We start from the raw sequence: 27,630 nt of genomic DNA, 5'->3' as shown, positions 1-27,630 counted from the left end.
ACAAGAAGTCAGCAATACACAATCAAAATGTGCCTTCATATTTCCAAAACACCCTCTGAGAGTGGTGCCGTTCCCATCAGGAACCACGGGAAGAGAGGAGAGGCCTCAGCCACGTGGTCTGGACACAGCTGAATTGACTATGTCTTCCATGAAAGCAAGCCCTTTTGGAACTTCATGGGATTCCAGGTTTTTGCCCTAGCTTTGTTTTCTTAAACAGCCATGTTCTGGTAGAAGCTATTATGGTTCTCCAGGATCAGAGACATGTATCTGATTTCTGGCTCTGGGGCTAACTGGGAACAAGCAGGACCAACGGGCCTTTGTCCATGAGGAAGAATCTGGGAACTTAGCTCAGTTGGGATGGGCCGGCTCTTCTGGACAAGTAGGGTCCCAGTCATATGACATTTAAGAGCATATGTTTGGGAACTTGGATGTACCTGGGATTCATTCCTCTTTCTGGAATTCGGTAGCTGGCTAGCTTTGCCCAAGTTACCTATTGGTCTGATGTCAGGCTCCTCAACATGAAAATGGGGAGCAACCTATCTTGAATTGAAGGTCAGGGTGAGGAGTAATGAGATCTTTAATAAAAGAGCTTTGCATAGTTCCAAGTTCATAGCAAGAACTCACTCCATTTAACTGTTGTTGCTTATGGCAATATGGTCATCCTTTGGGTCTTTCTTTTTGTGGGGAGGGGCATTAGTCACAACTAAGTTGTGGAACAAACCTATGACAAGGTAAAGCTTTATGTCAGCAAAAAAATGATGGGAGTATTTCTAGAAGGTAAAGGAGGGGGAAACAAGCTGGCTCTGGATAATATTGCATGGACTGTTTTAAATATGAGAGCAAATATCTTCATATTTCCAAAACAGATGGTCCTTTTAATATTTCACTCTGAGTCCCAAGGGGCTTCTCAGTTACTAAGGCATTAGGGTGATCACACAATAACCTTTAGAAAACCATAGGTACATACAATATCTGCCATGGAATTATATGCTTACCATCTCACTTTGACTTAACCCTGGGAGTTAGAACCTATTACTACTCTGTGTGGAATGGAAATTCATATGATTCTTCCTTATCCACTTTTTTCCTAAAATGTGAATATTAATGTGTGCTTATGCTGATGCAAAAACAAGCAAACAAGCCCCCCTCCCCCCTCCATGCATACGTATTTTCCTGGGACAAACCTGCTTGAATGTCTTTAATAAAAACATTTTGCCAGCTCAGAACTTTAAAGAGTCAGCTTCCTTATGGAAAACAGCCCAGGATTCTTGAAGAAAATATTGAAGGTGGGAGAAATATCCTTTTTTTCTTTTATCAGTGTTGCTTTGCCAAAGAAGATACTGGCTGGTTTTTTTTTCACTGAAAAATGAAAAGAAGTTCTGGTTATATGCCTCCATCATTCCATGGGCACATTTTCAAATTTATTTTCCTTTATTGCAGTAAGGCAGGTGCTTTTCTTGTAACTGTCTTGTTTCATAAAGGATTTAAGACCATTAAAATACAAATAAAATTAAAATACAAAATATAGGAAGTAAGAGGAAAAGAAATAAGGCAGAGTTGGGTGTACAAATGTGTGCCATGCTAGCTGTGGGACACAAATTTTGCTCTGGGCTTGCCAGTGACCAGAGCAAAGAAGAAAAGCTTATTTGGTCACATGACTTTAAAAAAACGAAGTTCCTTAGCAGGGGCTTGATCATCCCTGGCCCTGGGAACAAAAATAAGTTTTCTCATGGGTACTTGTAAAGAGGATATTTTGAACTCTGATTAGTCAGCTTCCTCAGTTGAACCAGAGTGACTGCCACTGAGCTTCATAGGACTGCTTTACATTACAGCCCTCGTTGTTGGCATATTGCCAAAGTTATGATTCCGTAAAAGAAAAGAAATAGCTTCTAGGTTACTATTCATTTTCACCTAAACTTCTGTGAGGTGTTGAGCAAAAGGAAGTTAGAGGTCATCTTCTCTGATAAGTACCTGGAAAGCAACTTTTGTCTACAGATGACAAAGTGCAGAGTCACAGGCTTTAAACTGTTCATCAGCTGGGGCAGAGATGACATTCCCTTAAAAATGGGAGCCCAAAGGTGTATGGGGGCCAGAGAGAAGGCGACCACCTCTGCTCAGAGAGGGGCAAATACTGAAAGGAAATGTAGAAAATTTGGAGGGAATGAAAGAAGAAAATTAATAATAGTTTTATTACCCGAAGATAAACACTGTTCACATTTTTTTGTATATTTCTTTTTTTCCTCATGAATAAAGCTAACATCAGAATATCTATATAATTTTATATCATTTTTCACTTAACTAAGCAGCCTAAAATAAGTTATTATATATTATTGTGTTAATTTCATTTCTTTACAGATAAACAAAAATGCATGTGAGAACTTGTTACCTAAGCTCACATATACAGCTGCATCAGTCAGCTTTCATTTGGTTGTGATATGGTAACAAACAATCCCCAAATATCAATAGTGAACAACAAAGATTGATTTCTTTCTCACATTACATGTCAGCTGTAAGTTTGGCCATGTTTTGTCTTGTTCACAGAGGAAAAAGAACATTCTCATATCCACAGTGGCTCTTGAAACTTCTAAAAAATAGTAAACCCAGAGGTTGATTTATTGTGAATAAATCAGGACTGCTGGGATCCTGGCAATGTGTTTACATAGCTGTGTTTCATGAAATTTGCAAAAGTAAGACATTATATTCTCTTTTTCTTTAAAAGGGCTTCCCAAATTGTATAAGTAGTAAGCTCCATAAAACCTGGAAATAAAACCATGGGCATACCTCACTCTGTAACATGAAACATGTCAATATTAGACCAAATATTTTAGGTGTAATGTGAGAAATATTAGGTGACTGCTGCTTTATGAGATAGTTAAACCCTTTTAGTAAATTATTAGTATAGAAGAGACTTTAACTTCCTGCTGTGGTCAAGTGGGGAGATCGACAAATTCTCTCTCCAAAAAGCAACTGTAAGACTAATCAAAATTGACAAAACAACCATTTCAGTGCTCTGAAAATTGACCAGAGTTGTACAGCAATGTAAGAAGCATTTATGTTTGAAAAAACTGCTGAACTTTGGGTCAGAACAGTAGCAATTTATTGTATTCTGGCATTCCCCCATCCTGGCTCAACTAGTGCAAAGATTTGCCAGCATGGAACAGGCTGTGAATAAGGCATCTCTTTGCCAGTCACAGGGGCTCATTTTATTTGGACTGGTGGACAGCGTCCACACCCAGTGGCATTGTCAGTAGAAGTGGCTTCTTAGAGGTGGGCAAGCAAGGGAGGGTCAGTGGCTTAGCTCTACCAGCCTAAGGTCGTGACCTCTATTGCAGTAAACAGCTTTCTGGTTGAGGCACTGCACATGAGCACTGGAGTCCAGAGAGGCCCTAACTATTCACACAATCCTGGCCTTTGCTGAGGCCACATTCATGCACATAGGAGACATGCAAGGGCCTGAAAAGTAAACCTGGTGCAGACCTGAGAATGGACTGACATCAACTGCACTTGCCTACCCATATGTAGATTCATTAGCAGAGGTTGAAAGCCTCCCTGGCTTGAGGTGTTTGCTCACAGTGTCTGTCTAATAATTGTCTGGTCAATACCTTCACAGGGACAACCCTTAGGAAATCAGTCTTTAAAAAAAAAAAAACAAGAATGAGAAAAAAGACTGAACAGAGATATCAATGGTCATACTCTAGAAGAAAAAGATTTGGCAGATTTAGCTCAAGCAAGTTACAAAACAAACCTAAAACAACAGCAAAAATAACCTTATGGGAAAAATTATCAGAATCCAGATATTGGTATATGAAATCTTATCTAGAATTTCCAGTTTTTAACAACAACAACAAAAAAAATTTGAGAGTGTGACCCATACTCAGGAAAAATAGCAGTCAGTAAAACTGTCTCTGAGTATCCCAGATGTTGTATTTAGCAGAGACTTCAAAGCAGCCATTCTAAGTATGTTCAAAGAATAAAAGCAAACCATGTAAAAGAATTAAAGGAAAGGATGAAAACAGAGAATAAATTGAGATTTTCAATAAGGATATAAAGTTATATGTAAATTTAAAAGCAAATGGAAATTCTGGAGTTGAAGAGTAGAATAAGCTGAAATGAAAAGTTCACTGGAGGGCATCAACATCAGATTCAAGATGACAGAAATTTTCAGTATTATCAGTAGAAATATAAGTTATCCCATCCAAAGAGCAAAGAGAAGAAAGATTGAAGAAAAATGAACTGAGCCTCAGAGACCTCTAGCATCAAGCAATCCAACATAGGTGTAATTGGGTTGTCCAATGGAGAGAATAGAAAAGGGGAAGAAAAACTGTTTGAAGGGATAGAGGCTGTAATCTTCCCACATTTGGTGGAAAATAAGAAAGATTCAAGAAAATCAATGAATCCCAAGTAGAATAAAGAGATCACACTGAGATACCTTGTAGTTAAATTTTTGAAAGACATGGACAAAGAGAAAATCTTAAAGCAGCAAGGGAAACATGTCTCATCATGTAGAGGAGAGTATTAATACAAAATGGCTGACTTATCAGAAACAGTAGAGGCCAGTAGGCAGTGGAATGACATATTCAAAGTGTTGATAGGAAAAACCTGTCAGCCAAGAATTCTATATTCCCAGCAAAACTAGCCTTCAAAAATAAAGATGAAATAAAGACACTCTCAGATAAACAAAAACTGAGAAAATTTGTTGCTAATGGATCTGCCTTACAAGCAATACTAAAGAAAGTCCTGTAGGCAGAAAGGAAATGACATCAAAATGTAACTCAGATCCACAGGAGGAAATGAAGAGCACCAGAAATGATAGATATGTGAGTTAATATAAGAGTCTATAAATGTACTTTTCTTATTTCTTATCTTTAAGAGACATAAAAATTGTATAAAGCAATTATTATAACACTGTATTTTTGTGCTTACAATGTATATAGAGGTAATACATATGACAATATTTGCACAAAGGAGAGTGGAGTGAAGTGGAGCTACTTTGCAACATAGTTTTTACTTTTTGCCATAATTAGTATTGATTTGAAGTAGATTGTGATAAGTTAAGATGCATATTAAAATCTCTAGCACAACCACCGATAAAACCAAAAGCCCTCAAAAAATATAGAATTAGCAACAGAAGAATTAAACAATTCACTAGAAGAATCTTTAGACAAGTTAGAAATGCATTCTTGTCCTTCAGTTTGTTCTTTTTAAAAAATTTCTAAATCAAAGGATCACAGTCTCATGGGGCAGTGACTTGAGGTGCTCAGAGTTTTGACTGTCACTTAAAGCACTTTATTGGAACCAAGGCTGCTGTAATGCCCAAGGCTCCAGTTGTTTCCTGGTGTGTATGTGTGTGTGTGTGTGTGTGTGTGCATGTGCCCACGTGCTTTTTCTGCAACCACATGCTAGTCAGAGAGGTTGCTTATTTTGACTAGGAATATATTTCACTGTTTTTAAATAACTATGATTTTTACTCTGTTACGTTTAAATTCACAGCTGATCAGAGTAACTTAGGTCCTTGAGAGAATGCGAATATATCTCTGGTCTCTTCTTTTGTTTAGCAAAATGCCTGAATAAACTCTCTTGAGTGTCAAAGATGAGCTCTTTTCCTCTTTCTCACTACCAGTCATGTGGCTTAGTCAGTGGCGGGGGGGGGGGGGGGGGGGGGATGTCTTGGGTGGAGCTGTTTGGCTCTGAATAGGACTTTGGAGTGCTGAAAATAAGAGAGCAGGACTTCTTGAGTAATTGAGGGAGGGGGTCAGGCAGGGGTCTGTGGAGTAACATTGGTCAGTGAGAAAGTCTTTTTGGCAGAGGAGGCTGAAAGATTGGTAAGAAGAGAGATGCATAATGTTCAGTTTTCAGATTGTGTGCCATGGGGTGCTGTGATATAATTCTTGCCATGGCTTCTGACCTTCAATAGAGTGTTTATATACCCCCCTGCCTTGAGTAAATGATGTTTGGAAAAGTTAGGAAAAGTGGCTGTTTAAATGGATTGGTGGTAAACTAAAGAGACCAGAGGGGTTATGGGAGCTGAGACATGAGTGTGAGGAGGAGTTCAGCAAAACACGTCATCAGAAGGAGAGATGGCTTGAGAACATAAGCTCCTAGGGAATTTCATATCCTCCTGGGGCTTTCTACTCAACATGGAATTGGGAATTCAATCTTAGGTGTATCTCCAAGAACAAGTGGACCTCCTGTGATATTTTTGAAAACATAAGATGTGTGATACCTGTCCTTTCATTGAAAGCATGTCTTGAATGACCTCTGGGTTCTGATTTTCCCTTTATTGACCTCATAAAGATTTTATTTTCCCTTTATTGTATTTTCTGCTATATGGAATTACCTTCTGTTCCAGGAAGAGATGTGAAAATGAGTTTTCTTAAACTGTGGTAGTTTTCTGCTGGCCAGATGCTGTGGTAAAATTTCATCTTCTCTGGGAACTGCAGTGTGACTATCAAGTGAGGAGGCTAATCTTTTTTCTTTTTATCATATATGACTTATAGAAATCAGTCCTACCGTGTATGATTGCTTTGGCTCTGACAGCCTTAAAAAGTAGGGGGAGGGGAGTCTTTAGGTGGATTGGCTCAGACATGAACCTTTTTGTAGTAAGAGAATATTTCTTTTAAAGGAATTCAACCAAATGTGACTTTAACCATCTAAAATCTTTCCTTCCCAAGAAATGAATATAAGTATTTGAAAAGACACAATGAAATTAGAGCCCTTCAATTGATTTAATTAAGCAGCTTGGATTAATGACAGGATATATTTTGCCTGCAGTTATGGAGACTCTTCTATTATCCAGTATTCAGTTAATGAAAGGAAACAATCAATACATATTTGGAAATTTTCCTTCTCTCCAACATTGCAAATTGCATATAAACTGCTAGTTTCAATCCTGGATATTAAAGTCCTACAAGAACAAAGCCCATTTTCTTTTTTTTATTTCAAAATGGAATGGATTTTTGTGTTTCTAGCTGGCTATCACCAGGTGGTATATTTACTGCCCATACTTGTAGACACAGTGTATGGAATCCACATAGAAAAGGTTAATTTTCTGACAAATTGATTCAGAACATAACTATAAAGTGAATTCTCTTCCCTGATGGACTATATGAATGAATTTGAAACGTTGTACAAGAGATCTGGCTGGTTGCCAGCTCCCTGGAATTCTGGGAACACACTGGACTATACCTGTTGGCTGTAATTCTCTTTTCTCCTTTGGAACCTCTGGTAGCACAGTTTCTAGAGAGACTTTTCTGGGTCTTTTCCTGAATCTTAAGAATATATGTCTCTATATTCATGGCTTCTGGAACTTTGTCTTCATTCTTCCTTTAGTTTGGTTACTTGTAATATCCAATAGAGCTGGGGTTCAGGGTTAGCTTATCCTTGGTTTCACTAATAGCCTCTAGAGCCTTACAACATGAAAGTTTCCTCCTTTCCTCCCTTCTGTTTCCCCTTCTCTTCCTATACCCCTCTTATCCACCTCTCATTTATCTTCCCTGTCTCAAATCTTTTTTTGGTTTCTCCTTTTTATTTTGGTAAGTTAAAAAATATATATAGCAAAACACGGGGATACATGTATTTTCACCATGCAAAATTTATATTTGGGATTTTAAACCCTAAACTTTACTTTTTAAATGAAATTAAACATTACAGATTAAATTAAAGTGCCATTTGATGCCTCTCTCTCTCTCTCCCCTGACTAGAGGTAACCCTTATCAAGTGTTTCCTATGACCAGATGATTCCTCTGATGGCCCTTCTTTGTCTGCATAGCCACATCAACAGGACTTCACAGAGGCTGTCCTCTTGCTCTGGGTCATTAATTCATTACATGTTGATGGGGGCTGTAGGCTAGATAGGGGCTGAGGATATTCCAGAAACAAAATTGATAAACATCTACTCTTACCTGAATTGTATGGGGAAACAAGCAGACTGGGTGCCAAGGGGTTAATATGTAGGGAAGAACTAGATGTAGGAGACCAGCCCATAGGAACTCTTCGTTGGAATTCTCTCTCTCTAGTCTCCCATCTTGTCCTAGTTTGCTACTGCTGCAGAATGCAAAACACCAGAGATGGATAGGCTTTTATAAAATGGGGGTTTATTTCGCTACACAGTTATAGTCTTAAGGCCACAAAGCATCCAGGGTAACACCTCAGCAATCGGGTACCTTCACCGGAGGATGGCCAATGGCGTCCGGAAAACCATTGTTAGCTGGGAAGGCAGCCAGCGTCTGCTCCAAAGCTCTGGCCTCAAAACAGCTTTCTCCCAGGACGTTCCTCTCCAGCAAGCTTGCTCCTCTTCAAAACATCACTCCCAGCTGCACTCAGTGAGTTCCCTCTCTCTGAGTCAGCTCATTTATATAGCTCCACTGATCAAGGCCCACCCTGAATGGGCGGGGCCATGCCTCCATGGGAACATCCCATCAGAATCATCACCCACAGCTGGGTGGGGCACACTCCAAGCAAATCCAACCAACACCAAAACTTCTGCCCCACACAAGACTACAAAGATAATGGCATTTGGGGGACACAATACATTCAAACCGGCACACGTCTATACAAGCAGCTAGATACTTAGTCACTTGATCTTCCTTTCCAGGAAACGTGACTCAAGACTTCAGTGTTCCTGATTTCATTCTCTACTGTTCTCTTGGCTTCTTACCATTTCTAATGTCCACATTTCTAATCCTGGCCTTATGGCTGATTCTTAATTCCCTGGTTGTACAGTGGTTTATATTAATGATGTTCTTAAATCTATACCATCCCCCAGCTCTGCTAGGTTTAGTTGGAGAAATTTATCAAATTTCTTTGATGATACAGACACCTCATTTCAGCCCACCGGGGCAAGCTAGGAGTCAGGTAGGGACTGGTTATCTACCTGGCCAAGATTTGACATTGCCTCTAGATCAACACAGCTTTGATTTATTACTGCCAGGTCTTTGGAGGGTACACTGAGACCAAGGAAGCAAGACACCAAGATAGCAGTGCCAAGGAGCTTGGAATCTGAGCTGTCAACCTCAGCTTTACTGGTTTGCCTGCTGACTTCTAAGGCAGACCTAGAAGGAGCAGGTGTTGAAACTGGCTATAGTTCCAAGGATCTCCTCTGTTTCTCTTGTTGGGGTTGAATCTGGGACCTGAAGCTTCTGCTTTCTAGGGCTTCAGAAAATAGTGGCAGTAACACAGAGACCAGGACTAACAATCGTGGGCGAGTGCTGGGTGTGTACGCTGGTACCTCCTAATTTGCTCCACCAAGTGATAAATTTACACTTTTGGTTTTCTTGTTTTGATTCTTCCAACCTGTCTTCTGTCAGCTTCTTTTCATTAATTTTTAACTTCTCTCTTTATCTTGACTTATGGGTTTGCTTGGTTCTTTGTCATGTTGTACCCAGTTAACTTGTCCTTCAAGCTGGTAAATTGTTGTGGCACATATATGAGGAAAAGGAAAATACTGATCAGCCTTGTATAAAGCCTGCCAAAATTTTCATTATCCCTTGTCCCTTTCATCAAATATCAGGGAAATAATGTGGTTGGTAATAGACTCCACAGGTGCCTGAAATTCAGGACTCCTTTGGATAGTATTTGTTGTAAGTAAAAGAATTCTATTTATAGTCAATAAAAAGATAATATTACTAAAGAACAATTCTGTCTTTATTTTTACACATTCCATTTTTAGCTTTCTTTGATCTTAAAGCCCCCAGATATCAAACTTGTGGTCCATGAGGAAGAGTAATCCACTTTTTCTCCACACTATTGGGCTATGTCTATTCAAGATTAAGTCATAGTGTTTAAGGACTCTTGCCTGTCTCATTTTCATGCTTCCTTTTAAAGAAAATAAACCAAATAATGTAAAACACACCGAACAAAGCAAGGTCAAAATGAAAGCGTTCCTTATCCTCCTAGAAATTAGAACACAATCAAAGTTCAAATCACCAACTAGATCTTTTGGTGAGAGCCACTTTCCGGCCACAGCAAGACTATCGCATCAAATGACAGCAGCATCTGGCTGTCTGAATTCCAGTGCATGGCCTGGCATTTACCAGCTGGGGGACCTTAGGCAAATCATCTAACACCTTTGAGCCTCAGTTTTCTCATGTGTAAAGTAGGAGTTGATGAAACAAACCTGTCTTAGGTTGTTGTGATATCAGAGGTAACATTGAAAAGTGCTGAGCAAAGAGGTTGGCATGGAAGAAGCACTACTACTGACCTTCCTCTGCCTTCTCCTCTCTTCTCCATCCTCCCATCCTCCTCCTTCTCCTCTCACAGCTTAGTAGTTCAAACCAAAGCTCTCCCATGAGGCTGCCTGAGTTTGATCTTGGCCACACCCATTCTTGTTATGTGACGTAGGACAAAACCTTTTACCTTTCTGTATCTGGAAATTGATGATAATGATATATCCAAATTCATTTCAAATTTTAGTACAGTGCATGAAGCATAGTAAATGTTCAACAATTGCTTAGAATTATAATGTGATTATTAATATTATCTCAAGGATCAAAGTCTTAGATCCTTACTGAATTTCTGGGGCACTGGCAGAGTTGAGATTGGGGGCAGGGGGTAAACTGTTTACAAAGTTCAGATGAGTAGTCAGTGGCCTTTCAGAGAAGATAACACTGTTGTGATTTGTTCACTTAAAATTTAAGTGAGGTCTTCAATGAGTTCTGAGGTTGCTTTAGTTCTAGCCCACCTCTCCACCCTCCCTAGGATGATGACCGAGAGGTGGAGCTGCCGTAGGCCCACTTCACAGAAGCTACTGTAGAGGGGTTGGGGGGAAGAAAGCTGCTTGTCCTGCAAGGCAGCAAGTGGGTCATTTTGTTCTTGACTTCTTTACGTCTCCTTCTCCTCGCTCTCCAAAACTTGGGTCACCACTTGGGGGATGCCCGCCAGCTGCTTTGCCATTTCAGAGTTAGTGGGACTTCACTGACAATTGTTTGAAAGCGAAGACAGTATCTGGAGTTGGTGCTAGAGGACCACCAGCCTGTAGAGCAGGTGAGAGGTGTTCAAAGACACACTGCTTGTTTTATACTCTGTTGTTTTACTGAGCTAATTTACATTTAGCTCCTTTGCTTGGCCTGTCTAGGATACAATCTAAATCCCATAGTCTTTGCTCTTCACAAACTCTCTAATTACACCTGCCTTAACTTTGGCTTCTTCCATGCATTAATTAGGCTGAAACTAATCCACATAAGCTGTAGTGTTCGTCTGTGTGTCCCATGGTAACTACCCACTCCTCTTCCTTGCATATTCAGGCCTCATGACTTGAGCAATAGAAGCTCAAGTCGGGCTTTCCAAATCAAGTTTGAGAAACAGCCTTTTCTCTTGCCCAGGGCTGATCAACAGCCAGGTCCTCAGCCTATAGAGCTGGCAGCCTGGGCGGTCTGTCTTCCTGCCTTCACAGCCACCACAGTAGGGGAGTGAGGCTGCTGCTTCCATTTGTTTCTGTAGCACAGTGACTCAGAGTGGACTCTTGTCCATACCCTGCAGAGCTTGGGCATCGTTTCTGAAATGGTTTAAATTAGGGGGTTATGCAAGTCATTACCCCAAGTCATGAAAACAGCAATTAACTCAATAGCCATATTACTGGGCCAACTGTTTCCCTGGAGATGTGAAGTTGGAAACAAGTGCTACAGGGTGCTTGGCTCAGCCATGAGCTTCCGTGAAGCAAATCTATTCTAAGTGTAAATATTACGGTTTACAGGGGGCAGTGGACCAATTTTTTTTTTTTTGGAGGCGGGGTGGGCGATGGGGACAAAGAGAGATGTAGAGAAGGAGGAGCGACTAAAATAAAGTTCTGCAGTGACATCATTTACAAATGAATAGCCATAGCTTCCCTATGCTGTTTTTTTTTTGGTTTTTTTTTTTTTTTTTTGTATCATGGATTATCACATATATTTAACATATAAAAAAATAGTTCTGGTTTAATTTCCCTTAGGGAGTTAATATCTTTGGCAACAATAATATAGAAAATTGGACTAATTTTGTTATGCATACTGACTATAGAGTTGTATTCCTTTAAAAGTTGCTTCTTTGGAGATTAAATTATATTTTCCATAAAATAGAAGAGTTAATTTCATAAAGGAGCTATAGAAGAATTTTAAATATTTTGAGTACTTCATCCCCAATTTCTTGACCTAATCATATAATGAAAATCGATGTTTTTCTTCAAACTCGAAAGAAGTTTTGTTTATTCAGTTAATATGGTAGTAATCAGACTAGGGTTTTCCATCCAAATGAGAGAACTGCAAATGCCACAACCGAAGGCTTTGAAAAGAAATGTTTGCTTTTCTGATTGTAAAATTAACATGTGAATATGTGAAAAACACATAAAAGTATTAAAAAACAAACATCAGCAATGTAATCATACCATGTAGGAATGAATGAATGCTGTTATTTTGTGGTGCTTTCTTTTTTATTTTTTTCATGTGTTTTTTACATAATTTGGATCATACCATAACATATACATTTTATCCTTCTTTTACATAAATTTCACTAGTGGTTCTCATTTTTGAAGTTTTTTCTTTGAAAATATTTTAACACAAATGTGCCAGACTAATTATGCTTTTGTTGTTGGATATTTCACTAATAAAACACTGTTTCCATGAACATTTCAGTGTATTAATTTTTGATGCTCTGCTCATTTCTTTAGTATAAATGCCTAGAAATTGAACCGTTTTGTTTAGGCATTTGATATAGTGCCGAATTTCTTTGTAGTCAGATGATAGTAGTTTCCACTCCTTAGCGTTTCTGAGTGCTCTGACCTCACTGCACCCTCATGGCACTGAGCATTACCTTTCTGACCTAGTGGTCTCCACTCCGGATTCACATTCGAATCCACCTGGGAAGCTTTAAACAAACAAACAAATGAACCTCTGCTTGGGCTCTACTTGAACCAATTATATCAGAATCTCTGGGGTGTGGGGCCAGGGCATCTATAATTTTAAGTTCCCAAATGAGTCTAGTAAATAGACAAGAGTTTCAGACCACTTTGCCAATTGAGTAAATGAAAAATATTCAACTTCAAAGTCCTTTGGTTTCAAGGCAAATTCGAATCTAAATAGTACATGTTGTCCCCATTAGTTTGAAAAACATACTGTGAAATGATGGTCCTGGCCAAACTATTTTATCCCAAGTGGATTTTCATATACTTGGAAAAAATCAGAACGTTTCTGTATTCCTCTTACCATCACAGCAGTTAGTTTTTAGAAATGCTCTTTTTGCAGGGCCTTTTCTACCTTTCCCCATTTCATCTCTAAGCTTTGTATCCCTGAGGTTTTTTCAGAAGGAGTAGTCAATTCTCTTGGCTTTCTTATCACTAATGAATAGGGTTTAATTATCAAATATTTCACTTATTTAGGCATTTTCAACTCCAGGCCATGCATTGGCAATGCAGGGGTTTCTTCTGTATCTCAGGGATGGCACTATTTCCCATTCTTATTTGTTGTTTGGTGGATAAAAATATTAGAGAAGGTGATAAGTAGCCATTAAATTTGGTCTGTCAGTTTCGATGAAGCTCTAGGCGTGTTATGGATCATGCTTTTGATTAAGTTATTCTAGGGAAACCCTTTTTGTTCATCTTGTTAGTGTAAGCTGATGTGTAATGTTCTGTTCTTTTATAAAATATTTTCCTGTGTGTGGGAAATACGGAAAGGGGATGCCCCCTCCTCACTTGTAGTGATCTTACCTCAAAATTGATGCCATATATTTATCTGTGTAATCTTCTCATAGGCTATCATTTCTTCATTTCTATCCTGTCCCTGCCCTACCCCCTTGCTCCTCCCCAAGGAAGAGAACTCCCTTACCCACCTCCCCAGAAACTCAGTTCCCCATACCCTCTTGCAGCCAAGAATGCCCATTATGGCATAATTTTGTCCAATTACATGTAAGTAAAATTATGCTCAGGGCTTAGGGAAGAGTTGCATTTTCTGAAAAAAAGGCATAGTGATACTGGAACTCCCTCCCCTTACTTCTAGTATTGGATTCAAATGTGATGCCTGGACTTTTGGTGGCCACCTTGCAACCATGAGGTAACAAACCTGATGGTTACCTGATGAAAAGGCCAAGAAAATAGCTGAGACATGGGCCCCATAACCTTTGAGCTGCTGAGCTGACGCTACCCATTGCCTGCATCCAGACTTCTTGTTGTATGAATGTGCAGAAAAGAGTTAATATGGCAGGTCTGAGACTGACTGTTCTCCTTTGAAAGGCCTGCTGGCAAGGTTGGCCTTGACTGGCATCTGGAAACTTGGATTTGGGGAGGGTTCCCACCATTCCCTAATAAGAATGGTGCACTGTGCCTAAACTGTTTGTATAAATAATATGGTTTAAACTGAACACCTGCTTTCCTTCTGGGAATCTGAAATTCTGGTATGTGCAGGGCAGGGGGTGCCTTTTGACCAGCCCCCCATAAAAGAAAAAAGCTTTGAGCACCGAGTCTCTAATGAGCTTCCCAGGTAGAAAACATTTCACATATGTTGCCGCAACTCTTTCCTTAGGAGTTAAGTGCTTCCTGTGTGACTCCCTGGGAGAGGAATCTGGAAGCTTGAGCCTTCTTTCCTTCAGATTTTACTCCATGCATCCTTTCCTTTTACTAGATTTTGCTTTATATCCTTTCTCTGTAATAAATCATAGCTATGAGTCCAGTGAAAAGTGTCATCTTAGCAAATCACAGAACTTCGGGGTGGTTTGGGAAACAACCAAGAGGGAAGAAATCAAACTCCTAGTTAAGTCAATATTAGTTGGGCTTCTGTTACTTTCAGCTGAAAGCATTCCTGGCTGACCCACATATTCCTCAATATATTTAGCCACTGAGTGTAGCTTGCTGTTTCCTATTCTTCCATATAAGGGCTGGGTTGGAAAGGCGAAAACTCTTCCTAAATGGGGCAAGTCCCAGTCATCTTGTTACTTCACTTTTATTCTCTTCTCCTTTGTGGCAGTGTTAGACTCAGACCAGTTCTTGCCCAGGTCACTTCTTATTGTCTGTCTTTGATTATGTCTCTGCCTTATACTGGTAGGTCAGCTTGTTTCAGTCTAAATCTATTTAGCCCTAATTCAAATAGAGAAAACAAGAGGTGGGGTTACTGTCCACCACAATTTTTCCAAGCTTTCAGAATTGATTTGGGGGCCCCAAACACACTTAAAGATTGTTATTTGCTTCCTATTTGCCATTGATTCTTGTGGATTTATCTTCTTGCAATTCTGGTAAGTAGGGGAGGCTGATAGCTAAAGCAGTATATTGGTACCTCTGGCTGTCTAAATTCCATCTAAACTTCTCCAATTTTGACATAATTTCTCTCACCCATAATGATTGAAACAGTTTTAGTAATGAATGTAATTTGAGGGATTTACTCTGTGCTGCCAAATGTTTACGCCAGTGCCTTAATTGGTTTTGTTAAAGTGAACTGGAAACCTTCAATAGATAAAGCAATGAAATTCTTTTGGCATTTTGCATCAATCACTGAAACATCATAAATTTTTGATTGGCTTGTGACATACATATTTACTAAACACAAGTACAATTATAATTTATGTGTATTCAACTGGGGGATAGCCAAAAAATGTTAAATATATTGACATTAAAGATAAATATATCAAATGTTCTTTGTTGCCGCATTACAATGTTGAGTCACATGGAATCATAAAAGGGTAACTTTAACCTCTTGTCCTTTGTGTAATCATCACAAGTTTTTCCTGTTTGAGATTTTTATCTGAGAGATTTTTGACAGGTTTTGCATGGTTTTCTAGCTGTCCACTAATTCTTTCTATTAAAATACATAGGAATTTATAGAACTGGTCAGATTTTTGCCTATATTACATCAGTAATGTAAAGTCTGTGAAAGTGTAATGGAAAAATGTGTAATTATGATTCTGGGCTTGACCTAAAATGCTGAAACAAAGACCTAGTTTATTTGTAACCAGGAATCCCAAAGTTCATTTTCTTCTGCAGATTTAACGTTTACTGGACCATGAAGGCAGATTTGAAAAAGAGCATTCTTTGTATCCTAATTCATATAACTTATTCATGGGGGCATCCTGTTTACACAGCCTTGTCGCCACGATTCTGGCTCCATCTGATTGGAACAGAGATTGATCATGGGAAGAAGGGAGTCCATGCAGAATGTTATTTCCTACCAGAATGTCCAGTAAAAGTTTCCAAGAAAAAACCCAGATAGGTCTGTGCACAAGGACACATGAGCTCACGTAGCCTTTCTAGAAAAGGCTCTTGCTAATAAGCCTCATTACCTTTGTTTAGCTTATTCATTTTCAGTTTTTCCATGTCCAAATGGCTGGGTGAAGCTTCAGCCTGACACCTTGATTTTAACTATATAGGAAGGACTTTTGCGATCCGCCACCCACCCCTCATTTATTGGTATGTTCTAGGCATGTTTCCAGGTGAGAGCTGGGTCAGGCCCTGGTGAGATCAGTGTGTAGATGGAGGAGAATATGGCCCTTTCTTGACTCTTCAGGTCTTTCTAGAGATTTCTGTTTTCTTCCTGTCACCCAGAGGTGGAACCAAAAAAAATCAAAATTAATTCTAGAAATCAGCTGCCAAACCTTGAAATTCTTCAACCTCAGGCTGGGCGGCAGCAGTGCTCAGCTGCAGAGAAGCAGTGTTCTTCCCTGCTAACGTTGTAACCATTGACGAGTCTTCTCCGCTTTTCTTTCTTGGGAAGTAGACAAGTAATTGTTATCTTTACTTTTTTACAGAAGGAGAAACTGGCAAGAGAATTTGGTTTCTCTGTTTCAGTGGCTCTCATTTAGACTCAACCCTGTGTTCTCTGTAGACTCCTGGTCTTGGCTCTGTGCCTGGCTGTCTAGGAAGGAAAGCGGCTGCCACCCGTCACCTGGTTGGGCTGTGAGCTCAGCCCCCGTTTTACTAGTCTTCCCATGTTAATCATCAGCATAGACAATCCCCAGTGTGGTAAAACCCGATAAAACACTCACAGGCCCCAAGCAATGAGGATAAGAAGTAAAAATCTCTGCCATGGAAACTAATTGTATGTTTTTAATTAACTGCTCCAATTAGTGCCACTCTTCTCAGTTATGCTTTCTATAAAAATGTCAGCTGGGATGCTTCTGAAAGTGGAAATAGCTGTAATGGTCAGGTAGTCCTCAATTAAAACTCTTACTATGTGCAATTAGCTTCTCTTCATGTTTTCACGGCAACCCTGGGGAGTGTGACAAGTAGCACGATTGAGACCTTGCTGCCACTAGAATGAATGGCACCAATTCATTTCCTTTCCTATAATTTTGATACCATACAAATTTTATTTTAGAGAGAAGTAACTTATCTAAGATTAAACAAATTAATGATGCTTTACTCTACTTTTGGGATAATTTTAAAAGATCTAGTCTTTTCCTTTTATTTATTAAAAGTTGACAACCAAATGATACAAAGAGCTGTGGATGGTGGATAGTTAAGTGTTTGGGAAATAAATGACTTTTAAACATCTCAACTAAGAGCTTTAAAAGCATCTTTAACATATTATTGATAAAACATTTGTAATTAGCATATTTATCTATTCACTACAGCCAGGCTTTTTTAAGAACACAAATAGGAGAGAAGATTAAGCTAGTTTTAGCTATATACCTGGGGTTCATAAAACTTTTTTTTCCTTAAATCTTCAGCCTTTCCTTCTGTTGCCTGAGATATTCCTATACAATAAAACTTGCATTCAAACAGAGGTAGTGCAGTGTGGCAGTTATATGATTATTTAATAATGAGAAAGAATTCTTTCTACAACAATCTGTTTTTAAATTTATTGTGAACTATTACACACATACAGAAAAGTGCACAAAACATGTAAATAAACAGCTCTATGGATTATCACAAAGAGAATATCCATGCAAGCACCTCCAGGTCAAGAAGTAAAATATTGACAGCAGCCCAGAAGAGCCCTTCAAGTCTCCTCCCAATCTCTTCCCTCCCCAAAAAGGCAACCACTTGGAAGAAATAATTCCATTGACACCTGGCTTTCAACTCTACGTTGGTCTCATTGCCTCTTTGAGAATTTTATTTTGTTTTATCTTATTTTATTTTGTTTCATTTTATTTTATTTTATTTTACTCTGGCTGCAGTAAAAATTTTTCTCTTTGTATTTGGTTTTTAGCAGTTTTATTATGATTTGTATAGGTGAGGATTTTGTTGTTTATCTTGCTTAGAGTTCATAGGGCTTTTTGAAGCAATAATTTGCTGTTTTTCTTTTTAGAGATTTCTCAGCCATTATTTTTTCAAATGTTGCTTTGTCCTCATACTTTCTTTTTCCTCTGGGATTCCAGAAGTGTATTAGAGTTTCTCACTACTTTTTTCTATCCCCTTACCCTTTTAAAAATATATTTCCAACCTTTTGTCTCTTCATGCTTCAATCTGAGTATTTTTTTTCCTGAGCTGCTTTACTAGTTCTAGTTCATTAAATCTCTCTTTAGCTGTTTATTATCTACTTTAAACCAATTCATTGGAGTCTAATTCTGATTATTGTAATTTTCAGTTCTAGAGTTTATGTTTAGTTCTTTTTCAATCTGATATGTCCTTTAAAATTGATTGTTATTATTTGCTGAATTCACAATCTGGTCTTTTATTTCCTTGAAAGTGTAAGTATAGTTTTGCTTTTATGTTTTCTGTATTTCATTTCTATTCTTGTCATACCAATTGTGATGAATGTCAGAGAGATGATATGATGTTTCCTAGGCAAAGGTATTCAGCACGTTTTTGATGTGAAGGTAACAAATGAGCCAACCAAGATTCCCTTTGGATTGGTGCACAGATTTTCTTTAACTTTTTGTTATGAAAAATTTTAAGTATATACTAAAGTAGGGAGAAAAGTATATGACCCACAAGAAGCCATATCCATTTTCAACAATTATCAACATTTAGCAACTGTATTTTATTTAAAGTCCGTATCTGATATGTCTAAGTTCTTGGAGCCCCTGTGGATTTATTTCCATTGTCTATCGGTTCTTTGGTCTCTTGTCCTTCTTTTCTTGCTTCTGTTTTATTACATTTCAGACATTGTATTGAAAAATCATTTGTTGAAATAATTTGATACCTGAAATAGTTTCTTCCTGCAGAGAAGATTTATGTTTGTTTCTACCAGATGCCTGGCCACTCTCGCATCTGGAATTACCTTAATCCATTTTCAGAGACGAAGATGATTCAAGGCTGAACTGAAGTTCTGTAAAAGCCAGTGTATTTCTGGTTTACCTCTTTTAGGGTGACCTAGGCTCTCTGCCTTTGGCACACTCATTACTCCAACTTTTGTAATTTTATCCCCATGAGACCTCTGAAAGCTCTTCCTAGCCTCTTGACTTTCTCTTCCTGAATTGGCAACTGCCCCCAGATGAAAAACCCAAACATCACTGGGCTAGCCTCTTGGAATTCCTGTCTTCTTATGTGTCTGTACTAATTTGTTAGTTCTCTGATATGTCCGTATGCCCACAGAACATGTGTGCATGTGTGTATCTTGGTTATTCTCAGCAGGGGATTCGTACAAATCTCCTGGTCTTCCATTATTAGAAGCATAAGTCTATTCTACATATCTCTTAAACAGTCTTTCTCATACTGTAGTCTTTTTAAAATTTTAATCAGTTAGGGGTCCTATTATCTGAAGTACCTTGGGTAGATTTAGAAATATCTAGATAGCCAAGGAAGAACCAAAGTACATGTAACTGGGCTTTTTATTTATTCTGTTAACTTATATACAGCCTAAAATTTCCCATGTATCCACTTTCAAATACTGTATACAATTCAGTGGTGTTAATTACATTCACAGAGTTGTGCCTCTATCCCCACCACCCCTTGCCAAAACTTTTCTGTAGCTCAAAACAGAAACTCCATACCAATTAAGCATTAACTCCCCATTCCCCATCCCCACACAGTCCCTGGTAACCTGTACTCTAGTTTCTGACCTTTTGAATGTGCATATTCTAATTATTTTATATAAATGAGACCATACAGTATCTGTTTGTGTCTAGCTTATTTCACTCAACATGATGTCTCCAGGGTTCATCCATGTTGTAGCGTGCTTCAGAACTGCATTCCCATTTTAGGGCTGAATTATATTCCATAGTATGTATATGCCACATTTTGTTTATTCATTCATCGGTTGATGGACGCTTGGTTTGCTCCCTCTTTTGGGAATTGTAAATAGTGCTGCTATGAAGATCTGTGGGCAAATACCTGTTCAAGTCCCTGATTTCAATTCTTTGGGGATGCATACCTAGAAATGGGATTACTGGGTCATATGGTAATTCTATATTTAACTTTCTGAGGAATCAGCAAACTGTTTTCCACATTGGCTGCACCATTTTACATTCCTGCCAACAATGCACAAGGGTTTCTAATTCTCCACATCTTCTCCAACACTTGTCATTTTCCATTTTTTTAATAGTAACCATCCTAGTGGATGTGAAATGGCATCTCATTATGGTTTTATTTCCATTTCCCTAAAGACTAGTGATATTGAACAACTTTTTATATGTTTATTGGCCATTTGTATATCTTCCTTGGAAAAATGTCTCTTCAAATCTTTTGCCCATTTTTAAATTGGGTTGTTTGCCTTTTTGATGTTGAGTTGTAGGAGTTCTTTATATATTCTGGATATTCAATCCTTATCAGATACATGGTTTCCAAATATTGTCTCCCATTGTGTGGGTTATCACTTTTCTTTCTCATAAATTTCCTTGCTTCTCAAAAGTTTTTGATCTCTTTTTTTCTTTTGTTGCTCATGCTTTCAGTGTGAAGTCCTGAATTCCTTAAAACAAGGAATCCCTTTATTTATTTATAAGAGTTTTATAGTTTTGGTTCTTATATTTAGGACTCTAATCCATTTTGAGCTAATTTTTATATACAATATGAGAAAGAGGTCCACCTTCATTCTTTTGTGTATGGATATCCAGTTCTCCCAGCACCATTTGTTGAAGAGGGTATTCTTTTTCCACCATGTGGGCTTGGTACCCTTGTCAAAGATCATTTGGCCATAGATACGTGCCGGTTTGAATGTATTGTGTCCCCCAAATGCCATTATCTTTGTAGTTTTGTGGGGCAGACATTTTGGTAATGGTTGGATTTGCTTGGAATGTGCCCCACCCAGCTGTAGGTAATGATTCTGATGAGATGTTCCCATGGAGGCATGGCCCCGCCCATTCAGGGTGGGCCTTGATCAGTGGAGCTGTATAAATGAGCTGACTCAAAGAGAGGGAACTGAGTGCAGCTGGGAGTGATGTTTTGAAGAGGAGCAAACTTGCCAGAGAGGAACGTCCTGGGAGAAAGCCATTTTGAGGCCGGAGCTTTGGAGCAGACGCCAGCTGCCTTCCCAGCTAACAGAGGTTTTCCAGATGCCATTGGCCATCCTCCGGTGAAGGTACCCGTTTGCTGAGGTGTTACCTTGGACGTTTTGTGGCCTTAAGACTGTAACTGTGTAGTGAAATAAACCCCTGTTTTATAAAAGCCTATCCATCTCTGGTGTTTTGCATTCCGCAGCATTAGCAAACTAGGACAGATTTTGGTACCGGAAGTGAGGTGAGTTTGCAGATACCAAACATGTTGGAACAGCTTTTCAAATGGATAAGGGGAAGATTCTGGAAGAATTGTGAGGAGCTTGATAGAAAAGGCCAAAACTGCTTTAAAGAGACTGTTTATGGAAATATGGACTCTAAAGATACTTCTGGCGAGGCCTTGAACCAAAATGATGAATGTGTTGTTGCAAACTGGAAGAAAGGCGATCCTTGTTTTAAAGTGGCAGAGAATTTGGCAAAATTGAGTCCTGGTGTCAGATGGAAAGAAGAATTTGAAAGCGACAACCTGGAATACTTAGCTGAGGAGATCTCCAGACTACGTGTGGAGGACGTACCCTGGCTTCTCCTTGCAGCCTATAGTAAAATGAGAGCGGAAAGAGATAAACTTAGAACTGAACTCTTGGTTTCAAAGAAACCAGAAACTGATGGCTTGGAAAATTGCAGGCTTCCAGGGGGTGGAATCCCAGAAGCTACAGCCCAGTGTGAGGATATAACCAAACATGGAACCCTGCCGCCATTTCAGTACAAGCCAAGATTGAAAAAGGAGTTAAGCAGAAAGGATTTGTGGAAAGTCCTATTGTCTAATGGCTTTGACCCCTGTGTGCTTCATGCAAAGCCAACGGTATTTTTGCAAGATCTTTATAGACAGAGCCATTGCCGGTCCGGACTGGAGGAGACAGACAAGGAAAAAATTAAAGGAAAAATCTCTTCAAAGACAGAGCCATGGAGGTTGAGGTCTGGAGTCAGGAGGTCTCGGGCTGGGAGAGCGGAGCAGCCCACATGCATGGAAAGGGTGAGTTTGCCCTGGAGGTCGAGGGCGGGCTTTCCGCCTCGATGCTCTGGAAGAGTTTTGCCATCTGAGGTCCCAAGGAGGGCGGAGCACATTCCCAGGGAATTGGGGAGAGCCTGGCTGCCACCACACTGTTCTGAAGGGGTTGAGCATGTGCCCCGGAGATGGAAGGGAATCCGGGAGCTGCCTTGATGTTTGAGGAGGGTGGGGCTGAGAAGGTGGTCTCCCCAATGTGTGGATATGTTGGAGCACTCACCCAAACGTTTGGAGAGGAAAGGGCTGCCACAAAGGCACTTAGGAAGCGTTAGACTCCTGCTCTCTCAAGCCCCAAGGATGCAACATTGTTCTGTTAATGACTCTCAGACTTTGAAATCTAATGGAGTTTGTCCTGTGAGTTTTAGGAACTGTTTTGCTCCTGTTAACCCTGTTTTCCTTACTGTTTCTCCTTATGGCAATGGAAATGTTTATCCTATGAATGTCCCTCCTTTGTATATTGGAAGCATATAACTTGTTCTAAGTTCACAGATCCACAGCTAGAGGGGAATTATGCCTTAGGACTGACCACGCCTAAATTGATTTTGATGGGATTTTGTACTTAACTTTTGTTACTGAAATGATTTAAGTTTTTGTGATATTGTGATGAAATGAATGTATTTTGTATTTGGAAAGATGATGTCATTTTGGGATCCAGGGGGTGGAATGTGCCAGTTTGAATGTATTGTGTCCCCCAAATGCCATTATCTTTGTAGTTTTGTGGGGCAGATGTTTTGGTGATGGTTGGATTTGCTTGGAATGTGCCCCACCCAGCTGTGGGTAATGATTCTGATGAGCTGTTTCCATGGAGGCATGACCCCGCCCATTCAGGGTGGGCCTTGATCAGTGGAGCTATATAAATGAGCTGACTCAAAGAGAGGGAACTGAGTGCAGCTGGGAGTGATGTTTTGAAGAGGAGCAAGCTTGCTAGAGAGGAACATCCTGGGAGAAAGCCGTTTTGAGGCCGGAGCTTTGGAGCAGACGCCAGCTGCCTTCCCAGCTAACAGAGGTTTTCCGGATGCCATTGGCCGTCCTCCGGTGAAGGTACCCGATTGCTGAGGTGTTACCTTGGACGCTTTGTGGCCTTAAGACTGTAACTGTGTAGTGAAATAAACCCCCGTTTTATAAAAGCCTATCCATCTCTGGTGTTTTGTATTCTGCAGCATTAGCAAACTAGGACAGATATGAAGGTCTTATCCTGAACTCCCAGTTCAGTTCCATTGGTCTGTATATCTGTCCTTGTGCTGGTACCATGGTATTTTGATTACTGTAGCTTTATGGTAAGTTTTAAAACCAGTAAATTGAGTCCTTCAACTTTGTTCTTCTTTTTCAAGATGGTTTTGTCTATTCAAGACCCCTTACCCTTCCATATAAATTTGATCATTGGCTTTTCTTTTCTGTAAAGAAGGCTGTTGGAATTTTGGCTGGAATTGCATTGAATCTGTAAATTGTATTAGGTAGAATTGACATCTTAACAATATTTAGTCTTCCAATCCATGAGCATGGAATGTCTTTCCATTTATTTAGGTCTTCTTTGATTTCTTTCACCAATGTTTTTATAGTTTTCCACGTTACAAGTCATCCCACAGTCTTTTATACTAATTATTTTGAAAAGGAATATTGAATTGTTATATACAGTGATTGCATATGGATTAATTGATTTCTGTGTCTACCTTTAAGTATTTGTTGCTCACCGTTTCTGTCAACTGCTTGTTTACATTCAAATCCATTCCTTGCCCCTTTTATTCTCTGATCTATATTACAGATGTAGGCTCTCTTGCTCTTTGGCTTCTGAGAAGTTATGACTAACAGGAGGCAGTAGTAGAAAATTAGAGGGCTAGAGTAGGGAAGCCAAGTGACCTTCATTTCTGCTTCCTATGGTGTCTCTGACAGTAGCTGTTTAATTTCCATGGTTCCAGCTCCTATGGAAGTCCCTGGCTTCAGGCCTTGACAATACATCTACTTCCATTGTCACCCCCACCCCTTAGGTGGCAGAGGCTTCCTCCTGTTACTAACTCATGGGTTACTTTACTCCATTTTGCTTTTCAGCTCTTCTATCACTGTGTATTCAGTTCCCTCTAAATTTCCACTATTTAATAATTTCGACTGTTTTAAAGACCTAGTGCATTTACCTTGTCCATAGAGTTTTGCTTTAGAATGAACTGTACAATAACAGGCAGAAGTGAGTAAAGTCTAATCATAAGGGATGTGTGGTAGAAAAGAGTAGAGAACGTTGCAGGGGGAAGAGAGCAAGATTAAAGAGTTTGAATAAATTCTTGGAAAACAAAATCCTTGTCTAACATCTCCTTGTAAAATTAGCTTTTCAAATTATTTTCCATTTACACTAAGGACATATATGAATAAATTTGTGATTCTTGTGCATGCTTTGAAAATTTTCCCTTTAAAAGTGTTTGATGTGGAGCATTTTCAATCTCACTTAACACATTTGGTCGTGCTGGTCCATGAACTTTAGGTTCATTATAAATTACCATGTTATTTGTTGCAAATAAGTCCTATCATTTCAGGTACTACTAACAGACAATCAATTGAAAGCCATGCAATGAATAATAGTCAGAAAGCTTGTGAGCAAATACATCTTTTTCCAGTGAATATGGGTACATGATAAAATTTACTTTCTAAGCCAGGATGTCACTGTACTGTTGGGTGGACTGAGAAATCTGAAAGAAATTAGGAAATGAAAGGTGTAGCGTGAAACCAGTCACTTGAGTGTGGTTTGTAGCTCTTCCTGCTTCTCCTTTTGGTGTCTATTTATCTTTGTAAAGTTGGTGGCAAGAGCTTTGAAATTTGGAGTCAGACCTGAGTTAGGGACTCCTCTTTGAGCCTTTTTAACAGTTAGTTTTGGGTAAAGAATGTAACTTCTTGAGTTTTGTTTTCCTCATCTACAAATAAGAGAGAATAATGCAGGCTCTCTTAAAAGGCTGTTGTAATCATTTAGGTACAAATGCTCAGTGAACTGTCCCACAGACAGACGTAATAGCTATTTACCGCACATTTCTTAGCTGCCCTATGTGTCTCAGCTACTATGCTTGGCTAGGCTTTAAAATTTACTGGGGAAGAAAGACAGTGGACACCTAACCAAAGTTCCACACAGGACTTTATGCTTCTAAAACAGACAAGGGTGATTATTTTTATTCATTTATTTTTCATTTTTTCATTTCCTGCTCTTAAAATTCTGGCACCTGGCCCACAGACTATTTGTATTTATTGTACATACTGCTTACGTGAAGTGCTTGGCTCCACTCCCAAGGTGGAAGTTGATATCAGTAAATGGTCCCTTTATTTGATTTTCAACTAAGCTCCTGGCACCCTCATAATATATACATGGCATAAAAATGTACATGAAATAACAAGTCATCACCTGCAAAGTACTTTTTTTTCTCCTCAGGGCCTTATTAGCAATTGATAATCTTAAAATTTCATCTCCTAAGCAGGCTCCTCATCAGATATTCTGACCCCATTATGCTGAGCATCCCAGCAACTCACTGTTAAGCCATCTGCTAAAACATCATAGAAAAAAACAGCGCGGAGGCCCCCTGCAAGCTTCTAGCTTCCCCTACCAAGAACAAATGCTGAAACTGGTCAGAAGTCACATTATTTACTCTCAGAATAACAGACTTTTGCAGCTTATGCTTACCTTGTCACTGAACCACAGTAATAATATGCTTGTGTGTACTGCATACTAATTAATTTTATAAATCCAGAGGTTTCATTAGCAACAGTCCCTCTCACCCCCAAATAGGAAGGGCTAGCACCTAAAAATACCATCTTAACCATATCCCTGAAGACAAAACAAATTCTAGCATATTCATTTTCTGTTTATTCCCCCATCTCCTCAATATTTCAACTGCTTACACCAAAAATGTTGAAAGCTAAAATATTATCACAGTCTCCCAAAAGGAACTCTGGTGTCTCTTTCAATTAAAGAGGGCTTCAAGATTTTCCTCTTCACTCAGATCTTAGGGACAATTGAATGCCCCCCCCCCCCTTTGCAAACACATATGCACAAACAAATTAATGCCTATATTGTTAATTTTCTTACACAGTTTTCAGCTAGTAGCAGCCTGGGAAATGAATGTAAATACTGAGCTTCTGAATGTCAAAATTCAACTTGGAATTTAAATATAAGTAATGAAGACACTTGAAGCATCAAAATAAATGAAGCAACACCCAGGGATCACGTTCAAATTTTTATTTTAAGGAAAATCTGACTAAGTGCTCATAGCAGATAGAAGCAGTGAATCAGAAATGCTGTCAGATATACTGGTAGCTGCCAAAAGAGAAAGCAGTAACTTGATAGGAAGGGATCAAAGAAAAACTATTAAGGCATTTTATTTCAAGAGGGGCCATTTGGTGCAGGGACAAGTAGCTCTGTAGAGGGCATCCTGGTTACTGAGGTTCACAGTGATAAGCCGGAGTGCTTAAGAAAGGGTTGAATTATCTTCAGTGTCCTCTGTTTAAGAGAGCAGGGAAAGGTATAATGAATTTTAAAATTATTTTTTATCAATGTACCTAAAGTATTGGTGTTTCTGCAGGTTGCAATCAACCATTGGATTTATGTGGAATGGTTTATGTTTTGGAACCTGATAAATCTCATTGTGCTGGTTTGAATCTGTTATGCACCCCATGAAAGACTAGGTTCTTTTAATCTACTCTTGTGGGGTCAGACCTATTGTGGGTAGATCTTTTGATTAGATTGTTTCCATGGAGATGTGACCCACCCAACCAAAGGTGGGACCTTTTGATTAGATTATTTCCATGGAGATGTGACCCCACCCACTCAAGGTATTGAATTGGTTTACTGGAGTCCTTAAGAGAGCTCAGGGAGAGAAACAGAACTCAGAATTGACACAGACCAGATGTTTAGAGATGCAGACAGAAAGATGTTTGGAGATGCTAAGCTAAGAGAGGAAGGCCAGAGTTTGCTCCGGAAAAGCTAGGTGAGAACCCACAGATGCTTAAAGAGAAAGCCGCTGGAATCAGAAGCTGAAAGCAATGCAAGCCTGGAGCAAAGGAGCAGCAGAAGCCATCCATGTGCCTTCCCAACTGACAAAGGTGTTCCAGATGTCATTGGCCTTTCTTCAGTGAAGTTATCCTCTTATTGATGCACTAGTTTGGACACTTTTATGGCCTTAGGACTGTAAATTTGTAACCTAATAAATCCCGTTTATAAAAGCCAATCCATTTCTGATATATTGCATTTCAGCAGCTTTAGCAAACCATAACACTCATGAATTAAGAGACACAAATTTTTTCTGGGGTCATTTAAAAGGATATCATTTTCTACA

This window comes from Choloepus didactylus, chromosome 10, assembly GCF_015220235.1.
Source record: "Choloepus didactylus isolate mChoDid1 chromosome 10, mChoDid1.pri, whole genome shotgun sequence".
Lineage (NCBI taxonomy): Eukaryota > Metazoa > Chordata > Mammalia > Pilosa > Megalonychidae > Choloepus > Choloepus didactylus.
Note: the sequence above shows the minus strand (reverse complement) of the source record.